The sequence below is a fragment of the Oncorhynchus kisutch genome, linkage group LG5 (assembly GCF_002021735.2).
Source record: "Oncorhynchus kisutch isolate 150728-3 linkage group LG5, Okis_V2, whole genome shotgun sequence".
Classification (NCBI taxonomy): Eukaryota; Metazoa; Chordata; class Actinopteri; order Salmoniformes; family Salmonidae; genus Oncorhynchus; species Oncorhynchus kisutch.
In genome coordinates this window covers 19,375,536-19,393,410 of record NC_034178.2, presented here as the reverse complement: position 1 = coordinate 19,393,410, position 17,875 = coordinate 19,375,536, and positions in this window count along the sequence as shown.

Sequence of the window (17,875 nt, the reverse complement as noted above, 5' to 3'; positions counted from 1 at the left end):
ATAGAACCTGGACCAGCTCAGGTGAAACACCTTCCCACTAACGAGATGGACAAGCCAGCACAGGTGTAACACATACTAACTAATGAGGTGACACCAATCAGTGCGTCCTACGTGCTGACGAGCTAATGTCCAACCTCAAAGCATAGATGGAAAAACCAAAGACTATAACACCTTCCCCCTTAAGAGAATGCTTACCACCAACAGAAAACAACTTCCATTTCACATTATAATGAAATACAATGCTTCACCTTCACCAATATAAAACATGGTGTCTATTCGCTGTCAACAATTAAAAACAAGAAATAAAGATTTTTTTTCCTCACCAGCTTCTAGAACTCTCATCCCCTTGGAACGAGCCCAAACAAAACTCATCTCCAACACGGAAAAACATCCAGTCAAAATAAATTGTGATCCATGGCAACTCACTGGCTAAACGCAAAACTTTTTGACTGCCTACCCTTGAGACAATCAGCAACCAAGTTGTGCTCACCACGGACATGTCTGATTTCAAGAAGAAACTCCTGCAATATCCATAGTAACTTTCCACCTCACTGCAGAGCTTCTCTCTTTTCAGGGTTCACAAGATAGGCATGGTTTTGGATTGGAGCCCAGTCCCCAATGTCATGCTCTAGTACATTTGGGTTGGCATATCTGAGAAATTAACCCTGATATTCTAAAAGCAGGGCAACAATGTCAATATAATTGTACCCCCCCCCCCCCCCCCCCCCCCCCAAAAGAAGTGTCAGTTGGTTGCATGTATAAATATCATTACTAAATGTTACGTGAATTGGAAATATTAAATATTTGGTTACATAGTCTTATTTTCAAAGGCTTTTCAATTACATTTTGCTAGGTGGGATAGCCCAATGTCAAAACAGTTTTAACGTGTCCAAATCAATATGCAGAAACAGTTTGGGATAAATTGAAAACGTAACATGTGGTATATACACAAACAATAATGTCACAATAATTGTATTTTTTAAACAAGCTCCTTATAAACTGCACATGCACCAAAAACGCTGTTGTTTTGACAAGTAGCAATAAATCACTGATATCGACTAGGGGGGGGAATGAGGTTGTACGTGCTGTTGAAACTAACCCCAACTAAAAAAACATGGAAATGGGAGATATCTTTTACCTCACTGGTTAGAGGACAACCTGCAGAAGACAGCATTTAAATGTAGGGGTCGCTGAACAAAGGAACATAACACTTATTTGTCATCACTCATCGATATCATGTTGAAATCATTTGTGCCGAGGAGGGAGATGAGGCTGCACGTCCTGTTAAAACTAACAGCTCAAAAACCACACAATCTGGGAATAATGTGTACACTGGTTAGAGGAGAATTTGTAGAAAACCGCTAGCTGCATTTTGATTCAAGTAGGTCACCAACATGGTAAGTGTAACAACTCTTTGTGTTCGTCAATTTTTGTTAAATCACATAAATAGTCCTCTTTCAATTCAGAGCCTAGATTTTCCCCCTGAGGCTAATATCAATAGAAAAGAGGGCAAACATTTAGGGTTCTACATTCTGACATCATTAAAATACTCCTACAATATTAAAAACATTCTACACTGTGACATTATTTAATTGATATCATGAAACAACTCCATGTATTTTCTGATATTTAAATCAGATCTTTTAACGGAGTATCTCATCACATTGACCAAAGCCATAAGATTTCTCTCATGTGTGTGTCCACTGGTGTACTATCAGCTGAGTAAAACTCTTCCCACATTGATTACAGCTGTCAGATTACTCTCGTGTGTGTGTGTTCTCTGGTGTATAGTTAGATGGCGAGAAGTAGTAAAACTCTTCCCACAATGACAACAGCTATATGGTTTCTCTCCAGTGTGTGTTCTCTGGTGTAATATCAGGCTCTCCTGTGTGTACTTGCTGGTTTATTTTAAGTTCTGATGAAGATTTGCAATCTTTCCCACAGTCAGCGCAGAAGTGAGATTTCTTCCCTGTGGGTCTCTGCTGGTGTTTCTTGAGGTGTTCTGATCTGGAGAGACTTTTCTCTGCCTCATGATGTTGTTGAGGCTCCCCAGAGGATCCACAATAGTCACATCTCTCTCCTGTGTGAACAACAAGGTCAGACAGATGGTTAAAGGCCCACAACAGCAGAAATCCACTACTTATTTGAGTTAAAAGGTGATGCCCAGAGCATACCCATTAAGTTGTACAACAATTGACGTCTGTTAAATTATTTGACAATTGTCTATAGACAGTCAACCTAAGCAGTGTGCCAGACGACCTTTGGTCTCCAATATAGGCCCCTTTCTGTGTTTGCTAAAATTGCGGCACGAGAGCGATGCAAATGCAATTTGGTTATAGAATCTCCTCCCTGTTAATAAGGAAACCACTAGTTATGGGTTTAGTATATCTGGTTGGAGCAAAAATGGTGAGGAAAGATTTTCATTTTTCACAATGTATTCTGAATATTACAGTGCAAGAACAGGAAAGCTACTGAAGGAAACTCACATTAAGCTCTGTGTCTATTCACTAATTCACCACCATGGGGGAAAACTCAGGGGAGTTCTCATCAGCTGACAGCAAAAATAGCCTCCATTTACAGGTTGCTTATGAGTGTATTTCACGTTACTTTTGGAATATAATTGTAAGGCCTGCTTGAATCTCCTGCTTAATATGTTTGTTATTGTTGCAAATCAACTGCTTTATACTTCAAAAAAACTTCAATTAGTAAAATGTTCTGTAATTAGCTTTGCCATCTGCCTGAAACTGAGGGTTTGTACATTAAGTGTTTAACAAATTGGCCCAAAACTTCACCTAACAATAACATAAGACCTACTGTAGGACCCATAACTTCACCGAACCAAAACAACTACAGACATACTGGAACACACGTGTGTTGTACAATAGCCTATCCATCAAGGAACAGTTCTCTACATATTATGAGCGAAGTATCTCTGTGTCCCAACAGACTAACAAGACCCTACCTGTAAATCAAGCAGACAATAACACGTTATAAGCATAAATTTGTTTGGGATGTTGGATCCAACATGGAGCACGGCATAACTGTCTTTAGCAGAGTAATGAATGAAGAAGCACTTTGGTTGTTGTTGAATGTCGTGGTGTTTGTCATTTGACTGTTATTCAGAAAATGATTTCCTGGATCAGCTGATGATAGTTGAACATGTGACTAACTAAACGGCTACAGTATTAATTATATGTAAGGAGACATTAAATGTTACGTAGTTAGAGCATTTCAGAGATCTGAATACAAAAAAAAAAGTCAAACATCAAGATCCAGTATTTTAAGTTGAAGTTCATCATATGACAAGCTTAACATTATGACTATAACTACTGTTCCCTGAAGGAGGGAAACTAGGTACAACATATTATTAAATCCACGCCTTCCTGGAAGTCCTGCCTTCCACAGGTGATGAGCGTGGGGCTAGGGTTTATTCCTTCAATTTAATACCACTCTTCAACAACCCAAGGGGTGGGGCCAATCAGGTGTTGTATCTTGTTTCCCTCCTTCAGGGAACAGTAATTATAGTCATATAGTTACACTCCCTTTCAGTCGGTCAACTTTGATACAAAATACTATGGGAAAATAGATTCCCCATGCAGACCCAAAAGGATACTAAATGAAACGGCCCCTGGCAGACCACCCAGACCTGACCCAGCAAGATGCGTCAGTTTTGTCAATTTATTCACTGTCTTTTGTTTGAAACACTCCTGAAAATGTTGAGTAAGCACGCACAACTGATTACCCATATAGAAGTAGGACGAGTCTACCTGGCCTGCGAGCGAATGTAGGTCCATAAATGTGCCTTTTTGGGGATGTCTGATTGATAGTATTTATGATTGTCTTAACCTCTTACAAGATGGCGTAGCAGTGAAGACGTGTTTTGTTCATGTCTCATGTTTATTTATTTTTATTTTATTTTACCTTTATTTAACCAGGTAGGCAAGTTGAGAACAAGTTCTCATTTACAATTGCGACCTGGCCAAGATAAAGCAAAGCAGTTCGACAGATAAAACGACACAGAGTTACACATGGAGTAAAAACAAACATACAGTCAATAATGCAGTATAAACAAGTCTATATACAATGTGAGCAAATGAGGTGAGAAGGGAGGTAAAGGCAAAAAAGGCCAAGATGGCAAAGTAAATACAATATAGCAAGTAAAATACTGGAATGGTAGTTTTGCAAAGGAAGAATGTGCAAAGTAGAAATAAAAAAAATAATGGGGTGCAAAGGAGCAAAATAAATAAATAAATTAAAATTAAATACAGTTGGGAAAGAGGTAGTTGTTTGGGCTAAATTATAGGTGGGCTATGTACAGGTGCAGTAATCTGTGAGCTGCTCTGACAGTTGGTGCTTTTGTATTTTTTGTATATACATTTCAACTTTATTTTCAATCTCTTTTCGATTTTTTTATTCGATTATACCTTCCGGTAACCTGCCTCACCCAATGTGATACGGTATCGCTATTATTTTTATTTTTTAAATTTTAGAACAAATTCAAGAACCTCCAGAAGCTAACCCGCTAATTAGCTACAAGCTATTTAGTCATTGTTAGCCACTGCTAGCGGCTTTTAACTTCTGCACAGATACCAGCCCTGTTCTTAGCCTGGATAATACTCGCCAGTCTACCAGTATCGGACTGTATCTCCACAACAACGCCAGATTCCTGCCGTAATCCCTGGACCACTACTTCTGATCTTCACAGCTAGCTTGCAGCTAGCTTGCACTCACCGTGGCATCCAGTACCGAAACTATCCCTGAGGCCCACCTCCCGGCCTACTCAGCTGTTCACCCGAACCCCACTCATACACGGCTAGAGCACAATACACCACCGGATCCTTGCTGTAAACTCTGGACCTTGGCACCGGTTCACCGCTGCTACCGATTGGCTATAGTGGCTAACGCCACTGCCACGAAGCTAGCACCAGTTAGCCGTGAGCCAGGCGAATCACCCCGAAACTAAATTCTACAATACCTCTTTTGCCATATGGCTTGGATTCTCTGTCGACACGGACCCCGCCGCACCACCACGACTGGTCCGCCGACGAATACTCCATCCGCTGTGCCTTCAACCGGCCTCCGTCAGAGGGCTACTAACTATAAACGCAGTGTTGCCCGAGTGCTCGCGTAGTGGCGGCTCCCCTGTTCCATCTACTGCTGCCTTCTGGACACTATGATCACTTGGCTACATAGCTGATGCCTGCTGGACTGCCCATTAATCACGGTACTCCATTCTGTTTATTTATTTTTTATCTGTTGGCCCCAGCCGCGAACTCAGGCTCTGTGTAGTTAATCCGACCCTCTCTGCCTAGTCATCGCCATTTTACCTGCTGTTGTTGTTAGCTGATTAGCTGTTGTCTCACCTGTGGGAGAGCTAGCTAAAACAAATCAACACCTATGATTACTTTATGCCTCGCTGTATGTTTCTCTCAAATGTCAATATGCCTTGTATACTGTTGTTCAGGTTAGTTATCATTGTTTTAGGTTACAATGGAGCCCCTAGTTCCACTCTTCATACCTCTGATACCTCCTTTGTACCACCTCCCACACATGCGGTGACCTCACCCATTACAACCAGCATGTCCAGAGATACAACCTCTCTCATCATCACCCAGTGCCTGGGCTTACCTCCGCTGTACCCGCACCCCATCATACCCCTGTCTGCGCATTATGCCCTGAATATATTCTACCATGCCCAGAAACCTGCTCCTCTTATTCTCTGTCCCCAACGCTCTAGGCGACCAGTTTTGATAGCCTTTAGCCACACCCTCATACTACTCCTCCTTTGTTCCGCGGGTGATGTGGAGGTAAACCCAGGCCCTGCATGTCCCCAGGCACCCTCATTTGTTGACTTCTGTGATCAAAAAAGCCTTGGTTTCATGCATGTCAACATCAGAAGCCTCCTCCCTAAGTTTGTTTTACTCACTGCTTTAGCACTCTGCCAACCCTGATGTCCTTGCCGTGTCTGAATCCTGGCTTAGGAAGGCCACTAAAAATTCTGAGATTTCCATACCCAACTATAACATTTTCCGTCAAGACAGAACTGCCAGAGGGGGCGGAGTTGCAGTCTACCGCACAGATAGCCTGCAAAGTAATGTCATACTTTCCAGGTCCATACCCAAACAGTACTAATTTTAAAAATTACACTCTCCAGAAATGTCTCTCACTGTTGCCGCCTGCTACCGACCCCCCTCAGCTCCCAGCTGTGCCCTGGACACCATTTGTGAATTGATCGCCCCCATCTAGCTTCAGAGTTTGTTTTGTTAGGTGACCTAAACTGGGATATGCTTAACACCCCAGCTGTCCTACAATCTAAGCTAGATGCCCTCAATCTCACACAAATAATCAAGGAACCCACCAGGTACAACCCTAAATCTGATATTGACCTCATCCTGTCAGTTGAGGATGCCTGGTCATTCTTTAAAAGTAACTTCCTCACCATCTTAGATAAGCATGCTCCGTTCAAAAAATGCAGAACTAAGAACAGATATAGCCCTTGGTTCACTCCAGACCTGACTGCCCTCGACCAGCACAAAAACATCCTGTGGCGGACTGCAATAGCATTGAAATAGTCCCCGCGATATGCAACTGTTCAGGGAAGTCAGGAACCAATACACGCAGTCAAAGCAAAGGCCAGCTTTTTCAAGCAGAAATTTGCATCCTGTAGCTCTAACGCCAAAAAGTTCTGGGACACTGTAAAGTCCATGGAGCACCTCCTCCCAGCTGACCACTGCACTGAGGCTAGGTAACACTGTCACCACTGAGAAATCTATGATAATCAAAAACTTCAACAAGCATTTCTCAGCGGCTGGCCATGCCTTCCTCCTGGCTACTCTAACCTCGGCCAACAGCTCCGCCCCCACCGCAGCTACTCGCCCAAGCCTCCCCAGCTTCTCCTTTACCCAAATCCAGATAGCAGATGTTCTGAAAGAGCTGCAAAACCTGGACCCGTACAAATCAGCTGGTCTTGACAATCTGGACCCTCTATTTCTGAAACTATCCGCCGCCATTGTCGCAACCCCTATTACCAGCCTGTTCAACCTCTCATTTCACCTGAGATCCCCAAGGATTGGAAAGCTGCTGCAGTCATACCCCTCTTCAAAGGGGACACCCTGGACCCAAATTGTTAGACCTATATCCATCCTGCCCTGCCTTTCTAAGGTTTTCGAAAGCCTAGTCAACAAACAGATCACTGACCATCTCGAATCCCACCGTACCTTCTCCGCTGTGCAATCTGGTTTCAGAGCCGGTCACGGGTGCACCTCAGCCACGCTCAAGGTACTAAACGATATCATAACCGCCATCGATAAAAGACAGTACTGTGCAGCCGTGTTCATCGACCTGGCCAAGGCTTTCGACTTTGTCAATCACCATATTCTTATCGGCAGACTTAGTAGCCTCGGTTCACCAACTACTTTGCAGACAGAGTTCAGTGTGTCAAATCGGAGGGCATGTTGCCCGGTCTTCTGGAAGTCTCTATGGGGGTGCCACAGGGTTCAATTCTCGGGCCGACTCTTTTCTCTGTATATATCAATGATGCTGCGGGCGATTCCCTGATCCACCTCTACGCAGATGACACCATTCTGTATACTTCTGGCCCTTCCTTGGACACTGTGCTATCTAACCTCCAAACGAGCTTCAACGCCATACAACACTCCTTCCGTGGCCTCCAACTGCTCAAATGCATGCTTTTCAACCGTTCGTTGCCTGCACCAGCACGCCCGACTAGCATCACCACCCTGGATGGTTCCGAACTAGAATATGTGGATATCAATAAGTACCTAGGTGTCTGGCTAGACTATAAACTCTCCTTCCAGACTCATATCAAACATCTTCAATCTAAAATCAAATCAAGAGTCGGCTTTCTATTCCGCAACAAAGCCCCCTTCACTCACGCCGCCAAACTTACCCTAGTAAAACTCGTAAAACTTCCCTACATAGTAAAACCTCCCTACATATTCGTCGCCAGACTCACTGGCTCCAGGTCATCTACAAGTCCATGCTAGGTAAAGCTGGTCACGATGGTAACACCCACCCGTAGCACACGCTCCAGCAGGTGTATCTCACTGATCATCCCTAAAGCCAACACCTCATTTGGCCGCCTTTCCTTCCAGTTCTCTGCTGCCTGTGACTGGAACGAATTGCAAAATCGCTGAAGTTGGAGACATCTCTCTCACTAACTTCATGTTTTAAAAAATACAAGTAATGTGATTATTGTGGCAGATGTTTGTGTATATAGCACATTTTATGTTTAGGTTTTCAATTTATCCCAAACTGTTAATGCATATTGGTTATTGATTTGGACACGTTAAAACTGTTTTGACAATGGGCTATCCCACCAAGCAAAATGTCATTGAAAAGACATTGAAAATATGACTATGTAATCAAATATTTAATGTTTACATTTCATGTAACATTTGGTAGCGATATTTATTAATGCAACCAACTGACAATTATTTGGTACAATTATTGACATTGTTGCCCTGTTTTTAGAATATCAGGGTTAATTCTCACATGTGCCAAACCAAATGTACGAGAGCATGACATTGGGGACTGGGCCCGATCCAAGATGCCTATCGAGTGAACCCTGAAAAGAGAGAGAAGCTCTGCAGTGAGGTGGAAAGTTACTACGGATATCGCAGGAGTTTCCACTTGAAATCAGACATATCCGTGGTAAGGACAACTTGGTTGCTGATTATCTCTGGAGTGGGCAGTCAAAAATATTTGTGTTTTGCGTTTAGCCAGTGTGTTACCATGATCACGATTTATTTTGAGTTTTATCTCTTATTCTTTTCTGTATTGAAACTGCATTGTTGGTTCGGGGCTTGTAAGGAAGCATTTCACTGTTGTATCCGGCGCATGTGACTAATACAAATTGATTTGAGTTTTGTTTGGGCTCGTTCCAAGGTGGATGAGAGTTCTAGAAGCTAGTGAGTTTTAGGATTCTATAGAAAGAAAAAGATGTTTTCTCTTGTTTTCAATTGTTGACAGCCAGTAGACACCACGTTTATATTGGTGAAGGTGAATCATTGCAGTTGATTATAATGTGAAATGGAAGTTGTTTTCTGTTGGTGGTGAGCGAACTTGTCCAACAGAAATATAGGATATATTTGTTGTCTTAAGGGGGAAGGTGTTACAGGCTTTGGTTTTTCCATTTATGTTTTGAGGTCGCTCGTTAGCATGTGTCATTCGTTAGCACATGTCGCTCGTTAGCACTGATTGGTGTCACCTCATTAGTCAGTGTGTTACCACTGTGCTGGCTTGTCCATCTCCTTAGTGGGAAGGTGGTTCACCTGAACTGGTCCAGTTTCTATTTAAGAGTTTCTGGCCCAGTGCTCCAGTTGTCTTGATAGATGTAGAGTCAACACTTTTAGTTGCTCCACCTTTTTGGTTTGCTTCCTGTCTTTAAGGTTGGTGTGGGTTTTTCTTTTTTTGCCTCTTCTTGGGCAGATTTAGTGGGTCTCATGGTGGGTGTCTTTTATGTCCCAGTTGTTGTTACTAGTCAACTTCCAGTGGACACCCCCATAGTGTCTTTCAGAGCCCGTCCTAAAAAACAAGCTAATATTTTGAGTAGGATATTGCATCCAATTAATATTTGGAACAATGGTATTTCCTAAGAATGCTCATTAGTCTTTCAGTTGTTAGTCTTCTGTTTTATGTACTAAATATTTTCATTATTTTTCCTGTGAAGCCATTCTGTTGAATCCATGTCTGAAATGTGCTGTAGAAATAAAGCTCGATTTGATTTCAACAAATGAACATAACGACTGACCAATCAACAGACTCTTGGTCCCTCTTAGTATGAAAAACAATATAAATCCCACTTTCCCAGTCTGCTGAAGGAGTGGTAAACACCACCCCCGGCTCTACCAGGAGCTTGAGGTGGTCTCCCACAGCTCTGCTTATGTCATGTTCTGTGGCCTTGCTGTTCCAATTCCTGACTGCCCCTGCAACACAGAAATAAACACATTTAGTCATATTATATAAAACACTAAAAGTAATGGATATGGAGCGTCTATGGCCTCAGTTACACCGGGCATCTAAAGGTGACATCAGTCATCCGATCACTCAAGCTGCATTAGGTTCAGATCTACCAGGATGGGCCTTTGACATTGTCTGGACGCAGTCAGGCCACTGAATATGCATAAGCAATATAAAGAGATGAGTGGGGAAAAGTACATTTTACACAAATGTTATTTGTCACATACATATATTATTACGGGTGTAGTGAAATGCTTGTGTTCCTATCTCCAACAGTGCAGGAATATCTAACAATTTCACAACACATACCTAAAGCTCCGCCTTATCTCAGTACACCGGTCACGATGGCAACACACACCCGTAGCACGTGCTCCAGCAGGTGTATCTCACTGATCAGCCCTAAAGCCAACACCTCATTTGGCCACCTTTCCTTCCAGTTCTCTGCTGCCTGTGACTGGAACGAATTGCAAAAATTGTTGAAGTTGGAGACTTATCTCCCTCACCAACTTTAAACATCTGCTATCTGAGCAGCTAACCGATCGCTGCAGCTGTACATAGTCCATCGGTAAATAGCCCACCCAATTTACCTACCTCATCCCCATACTGTTTATGTATTCACTTTTCTGCTCTTTTGCACACCAGTATCTCTACCTGCACATGACCATCTGATCATTTATCACTCGTTAATCTGCTAAATTGTAATTATTCACACGCCTTTTGCACACAATGTATATAGACTCTTTTTCTGTGTTATTGACTTGTTTACTCCATGTGTAACTCTGTGTTGTCTGTTCACACTGCGATGCTTTATCTTGGCCAGGTCGCAGTTGTAAATGTGAACTTGTTCTAAACAAGCCTACATGGTTAAACAAAGGTGGATAAAAAAAAAAAATACAGCTACCCCCCTACTTTTTTCAATTTCCGCCTGAAGACATACCCAAATCTAACAGCCTGTAGCTCAGGCCTAGAACCAAGGAGTGTTAATGTGAATTGAATGTAGGAGAACAATAGATCTGGTTTCAATAAAACAATGAAAAAAACATGCATTTTTATTGTTGTATCTTTAAAATGAACAAGACAAAAACATTCAGATGGGATGATGGGGACAATTTCAGTGACAAATATACGAGGGCAACAGTAATTGTGCATAGTTTCAGATTGATAACTTCCAAAATGTGTGCTACTTGACATTTATCATGAAGTCACCCAGGTGTCCCACACAAGTAGCCCAAATGTACCCAAGCGGCCAAATTGGTGAAGTTATACATTTTGAATGGAATAACTATATACAAAATACCATTAACACACCCCCCAAAAAAATATTGATAAAAAACAACACTCAATATTTGGACACTCAGGACACTCCGTCCTCTACACAATATTGTGCTGCTGATGCCAGGTGCCATAGCAGTCTCTTTCTGCTGTAAAGCAGAGGGTCACCAAGCATGTGGTGCAGGTGATGGGGGACTTCATTTTGCAAAGAACACAGCAACGCCTCCATGCTGCGCTCTTTTGGCCCTGAGGCACATCCATGCCTGCAGAAATAAATTTGGTCAGATGAACACCACTTGTGGCAGGAGCTGGATGAACCAGCTTCAGTGGGGGATGGGCACCTTGGCACTGGGGGCTCCCATTCAGAGTCAATGTCACTGTGAAAGAAAATGTTAAGTTAGAATAGTTTCACATATGAGCCCTGTATCAACAGGTATAATAAACAGTGGGGCAAAAAAGTATTTAGTCAGCCACCAATTGTGCAAGTTCTCCCACTTAAAAAGATGAGGCCTGTAATTTATCATAGGTACACTTCAACTAAATCCAATAAGTATTTGGTCACCTACAAACAAGCAAGATTTCTGGCTCTCACAGACCTTTAAGAGGCTCCTCTGTCCTCCACTCGTTACCTGTATTAATGGCACATATTTGACACAAATACTTGTTATCAGTATAAAAGACACCTGTCCACAACCTCAAAACTAATAAGGAAAGAATGGGGCCATGTATCGTGAGATTGAGTGAAAACCTCCTTCCATCAGCAAGGTCATTGAAGATGAAACGTGGCTGGGTCTTTCAGCATGACAATGGTCCCAAACACACCGCCCGGGCAACGAAGGAGTGGCTTCGTAAGAAGCATTTCAAGGTCCTGAAGTGGCCTAGCCAGTCTCCAGATCTCAACCCCATAGAAAATCTTTGGAGGGAGATGAAAGTCCGTGTTGCCCAGCAACAGCCCCAAAACATCACTGCTCTAGAGGAGATCTGCATGGAGGAATGGGCCAAAATACCAGCAACAGTGTGTGAAAACCTTGTGAAGACTTACAGAAAACGTTTGACCTCTGTCATTGCCCACAAAGGGTATATAAAAGTATTGAGAAACTTTTATTGAAAAAATACTTATTTTCCACCATAATTTGCAAATAAATTCATAAAAAATCCAACAATGTGATTGTCTGGATTTTTGTTCTCATTTTGTCGGTCATAGTTGAAGTGTACCTATTACAGACATCTTATCTTTTTAAGTGGGAGAACTTGCACAATTGGTGGCTGACTAAATACTTTTTTTGCCCCACTGTATATATAGAGTACAGGGAACATAAGGTTGAATATATTATTATAGACCTGCTAGATCTACTGTCTCATTTATATTATGACAGACCAGCTAGATCTACTGTCTATTTTATATTATGACAGACCAGCTGTATCTACTGTCTCCATTTCACTTTGGCCCTCAACAACCTCAAATAGGCTATTTCATGTGGGGGTGGGGTGGAGCGGCAGACACGCATCTCGGCCATGCTCCCTCTAATCCACTATATGTATATGTACACACACAAACATAGGCTATGGGTCATAAACATACATACAAACATACCCCCACCCACAATGTATAGCCAACGTGTACTTTACACATTTCATTACATTTTTATATATTGCCACAAATAATATTTTATATTATTCATTTCAAAACAACGGCATTAGCATGAGAAGAATTTACCAGTCCAAAACGATGTCCTCTCCGTTAAAAAAAATATTCCTCCATTTGGGAATCGCTAAATGAATCGTCCTCCAACAATCTGTCTCACTTTCCCGATCAATTTCTTCTAAAATTGTGTGTATATCTGTATATCTAGACATAGATTTAGCTTTCCCTGACTTAGTCACCATACTGATTGATATATAAACAGCTGAAGATGCGCTTTACCAAAACAATGCTGTGCGGCTCCTTCCGGTATTACTTGTCTTCAAATCGGTTTCTTTCAGTCAATACGTCCCACGAAATGACCCATCAGGTTTGGTTGTGTTACAAACAAACCAGTCGATTGCAATGAAACCAAACATGGCTGAAAAAGTCACGTTTAGTGTGTGTATTTACATCGAATGTGTCATCAAATGGAATGAGACGGAATTCACGACAAGCTGTTCACAAAATGTTGTGTTGGGCTACAAAAATGTATTTTATCAAACAAAAGACCATTCATTGTGTAACAATGAGCATTGGGATTGCAAACAGAGGAAGATCGTCAAAGGAAAACAATTTATTTTATTGCAATTTGTGATGTTACGCCTGTGCTGGTTGAAATAGTTTATGGGGCTCTATGCTCAGATAATCGCATCGTATTCTTTCGCAGTAAATCCTTTTTTAAATCTGACAAAGCAGTTGGATTAGCAAGATTCTAGGCTTTCGACCCATGTGAGACACTTGTATTTTCATGAATGTTTAATATGACTATTTATGTAGCCATCACCGTATGTTGTCGAATTTAATCCCGCTAACGGGTGTGGTGCGCAGAGAGGTTAACGCACTGCCACTTAATGAGCTGAGGAGCTTCTCCAACAAATTTTTTCTTCACCTCAAACAGCAAGTAAACAAAGTCTTACTAGGATCCATTACGAATGACAATAGTTTCTCAAAGTATTTGTAAAAGATTTCCAGCTCTCGCCCTTTCGATAACCACTCAGCACGAAAGTGAAAAACGTAATGTGCTGATCCAGTGGAAATGTCATAAAATACCTGATTACTTCTTATCCTTTGCACAAATAGCCTACAGCTGTGTCTGTCCAGAACTCACTGGAGCGGGAAACTCAGGGCCCAGAATATTTTATACAATGTTGCAAACGTGCTACCTCGAGTTGAGCCGACCCAGTTGATAGGTGATAGAATGTTTCAAGTTCGTTGTAAACAGGCCATGTGCAGCCAATGTGATTTAAATTATAGTTATTTTTCTACCTGCAGGCTGCAATGTTTTTATTTGTTGGCTTTATGTAGGCTATATTTACATAGTTGGCAATAAAATATGTTTAAATTTGTATAATTTCATTTAGATTTAGATGGTCTGTGATTAATCTACATTCTATGATTTTGAGATACTATTAATGAAATGAAACTGTTCCACAAAAAGGTGCAAATGAAAATAATAACCGGCACGCAAATTGGTAGATATGGTAAGATAAATTTGCACTCCAAATGTAGGTTGCTGACTGCTTGTGTAGTAGCCTATTACCAGCAACGTCAGAATTGACAAAGGCCAGCAGGAGGTGGTGGTTCAGGAAGAGTTTCTTCTCTTCTGGTTGGGTAGTATTGATGTAATGGCATGAAAATAAAGTGGCTGAATATTATACAATGACTTAACAGCTCTAACTATTTGAACCCCACAGGAAATCTACACTGGCAATTTTAGAATATACTATATAGCCTAGAAACCTGGTTAAACTATCATTATGACATCATGGATGAATTCTAGAATATACTATATATAGTATAGGCTCTCTCTCTCTGCCCCCCTGCCCGTCTCCCAGCCCTACTCTGTTACCTCTACCTGGGGGTCCTCCACCCCCCCTTGTCCCACTCTGGCTAGCCTCCCTGGGTTTTCCTCCGTCCCTGGCCCTGCATGTTTCCCTATACCGCCCATCGCCCTGTCCCAAGACTACCAACCACCCCCCAGTCGGTTCTCCTTCCCTCCCCCAAACCTCAACCGCCCAGCTCCATGCCCCTCCCTCTGATGCCCACCTCGCCCTGAGCAGCTGCCCAGATCCCATCTAGGTACCTCCTCAACCACCTATGTGCAACAAGCTACCTTACTAAAACATTAATAAAAAACTATTATAATAATATAGCCTAGAAACCTGGTTAAACTATCATTATGACATCATGGATGAATTCTGGAATATACTATATAGCCTAGAAACCTGGTTAAACTATCATTATGACATCATGGATGGCCAGTCGCTGTATTCATAGATTAGTGAATTCGGGGGGTAGCCCTGAGCTGAACTCAAACCTGGGTCCAGTGACTGTCAAGCCAACACATAACTGTTACGCCAAGATGTCTGAACTTCTTGATGAGGTCCCTATGAATGAGAATGTCATCTATAATAATGACATAAAGGCAATTAACAAAAAGTGAGACAACGTGGAGATAAAGAATAACAAAATATTTGTCCAGCCCTGATCCCTCAGCTGTTTACCAAACCAAGTCTCTGGGCAGCCATTTTTTCCTGTTTAAATCCTAGGTTGTCCCTTTAAAAAGCCACACAACAATCAATCAACCAATCTGCAGTTAAAACAATAACAAATCTGTAACTCCACCACTGTTTTGGTAATAAGATGATGGGGCTGGACAAATGTAACTAGTCTAAAATTCATAGACAGACCTATGGATGCAAGGATTGACCATCCATGATATCAACATTATAGTTTTAACCATGTTTTGAAGCTATACAGTGTTGGTTTACATTGTTTCTAAACATTGGAGTTAAACAAGTTTATTTGGGGTTATGATGGGGTACAACAGTTGAACTAAGCTCATGAGGCATGTGTTATATTCTTCAAGAATCAATGGCTATAAATTTATAATTTAAGAGTCCAAACATGGATGTAACAATTGCAGATTTCCCCTTTAACACCACACATCAACAACTGCAGAGTTTGTGCCTCTGTTTTTAAGATAGTACTTACGAGTGTTAATCAGGGCACGTTCATCGTTAGAACCATTTGAGGACTTAAGATGCCTTTGGGAAACCGGGCCCAGATATCCAGTTTCCTCCTCTTCTTCCTCCTCCTTTTTCGACGTGACAGCCATCTCCCCCTCTTTCACTCCAAAAACTGCATTCCTATACTGTAACATCCTCCTCCCCTTTCACTCTGAACGAGTCTTCCTCTTTCACTGAAACGTCATTCTCATCTTCTTTCACTGTAACAGTCTCACCCTCTACTTGTTTTTGTAATGTAACATCCTCCTACTCTTTCACTTCTTTATCAGGAGGAGAGTAGCTTAGTGAACTCATGGTCGGGGATGTTAGCTAGCTAGGCTAACATCCCCGTTAGCTAATGCTAACTTAACCAGCCCGCTAGCTGACCAATAACAACAACAAAGTAAATATGAAATTAAATCGGATAACAAACTAACTAACGAAGTGGGTTTAAAACACAGTGGCTAATATGCACGAAAGCGTCTAAAGAGCTTTATTGGTTCGTCTATTTTGTCTAGCAAGCTACTGAGGTGTCTGACTAACTGTTGCTGCTGTTGAAAGAAGCGTTCCGTACACTGGATTGTACGTCACACCAACAGCATTGCCTTAAAGCCTCAGACCGCCATCTGCTGACTGGAGTGCGTAACGCAGTTCAGTAAAAAATATATTTAATTTTCAGACAATATAAAGTGTAGGAAGCATGAGTATTGAAAATCATACCTGCTTGCTCCTTTTTGTTTCGTCAACTTTTCGGTAGGGATGTTATGTTTGATTCCGGAGCAACAAGGCATGCGTCCAAATCGCTAAACTGTGTACTTCAAAGCAGTGTGCCGATGCCTGTATCACTTAATGAGCAGCACGTGATCAATGACGTCTAAAGCTTCATTTCATCGAACAACCACCTGATTGATTTGGTATTGGGCTTGTTCGACACTGCAGGCGACTGACTGATCGACAAACCACCTTACATCATAAATTACTACTCATTATTATGTATAAATCAGTCAGCCAGTCACCATTTACCCACAATGCAGCATGGATTTGATGCTCTCGAACACGGCCGGTGGTTTAGTAAATTACAAAAAAGCTATGCTGCTACGTGCTACGTGTGGGATGTCATCTATAATAATGACATAAAGGCTATGCTGCTACGTGCTACGGTGTGGGACGTCATCTATAATAATGACATAAAGGCTATGCTGCTACGTGCTACGTCATCTATAATAATGACATAAAGGCTATGCTGCTACGTGCTACGTCATCTATAATAATGACATAAAAGCTATGCTGCTACGGTGAGGGATGTCATCTATAATAATGACATGAAGGCTATGCTGCTAGTGTGTGTGCCATGTCATCTATAATAATGACATTAAGGCTATGCTGCTACTGGTGTGGGATGTCATCTATAATAATGACATAAAGGCTATGCTGCTAGTGTGTGTGCCATGTCATCTATAATAATGACATAAAGGCTATGCTGCTACGGTGTGGGATGCCATCTATAATAATAACATAAAGGCAATTAACAAAAAGTGAGACAACGTGGAGATAAAGAATAACAAAATATATTTATTAACTGAAATAAATACAATTAACAATGGTGTGTGTTTAGTCATTTTTTTTTATTTTTTATTTATTCCACAACCAAAATCTGTCTGTGTCTGCATGGAGAGAGTCTCCTCAATGAATGGGGAAGAGGTGCATTTATCCTGGGACACACCCGAGCCCAGGTGTGTCCCATTTCACTCACGAACCTCCCGGCTCCGCCCACGACATCCTATTAAGGAAAACAAGAGCAAACAGAAAGAATTTGGCAGAGGGTATAAGGGACTATGCATGCAGTCTGATGATGGACCAGGGCTTTGGGATGCAGTTAGGTTTGTATGTAGTCTGGTGATATAGTCTGATGATGTACCAGGGCTTTGGG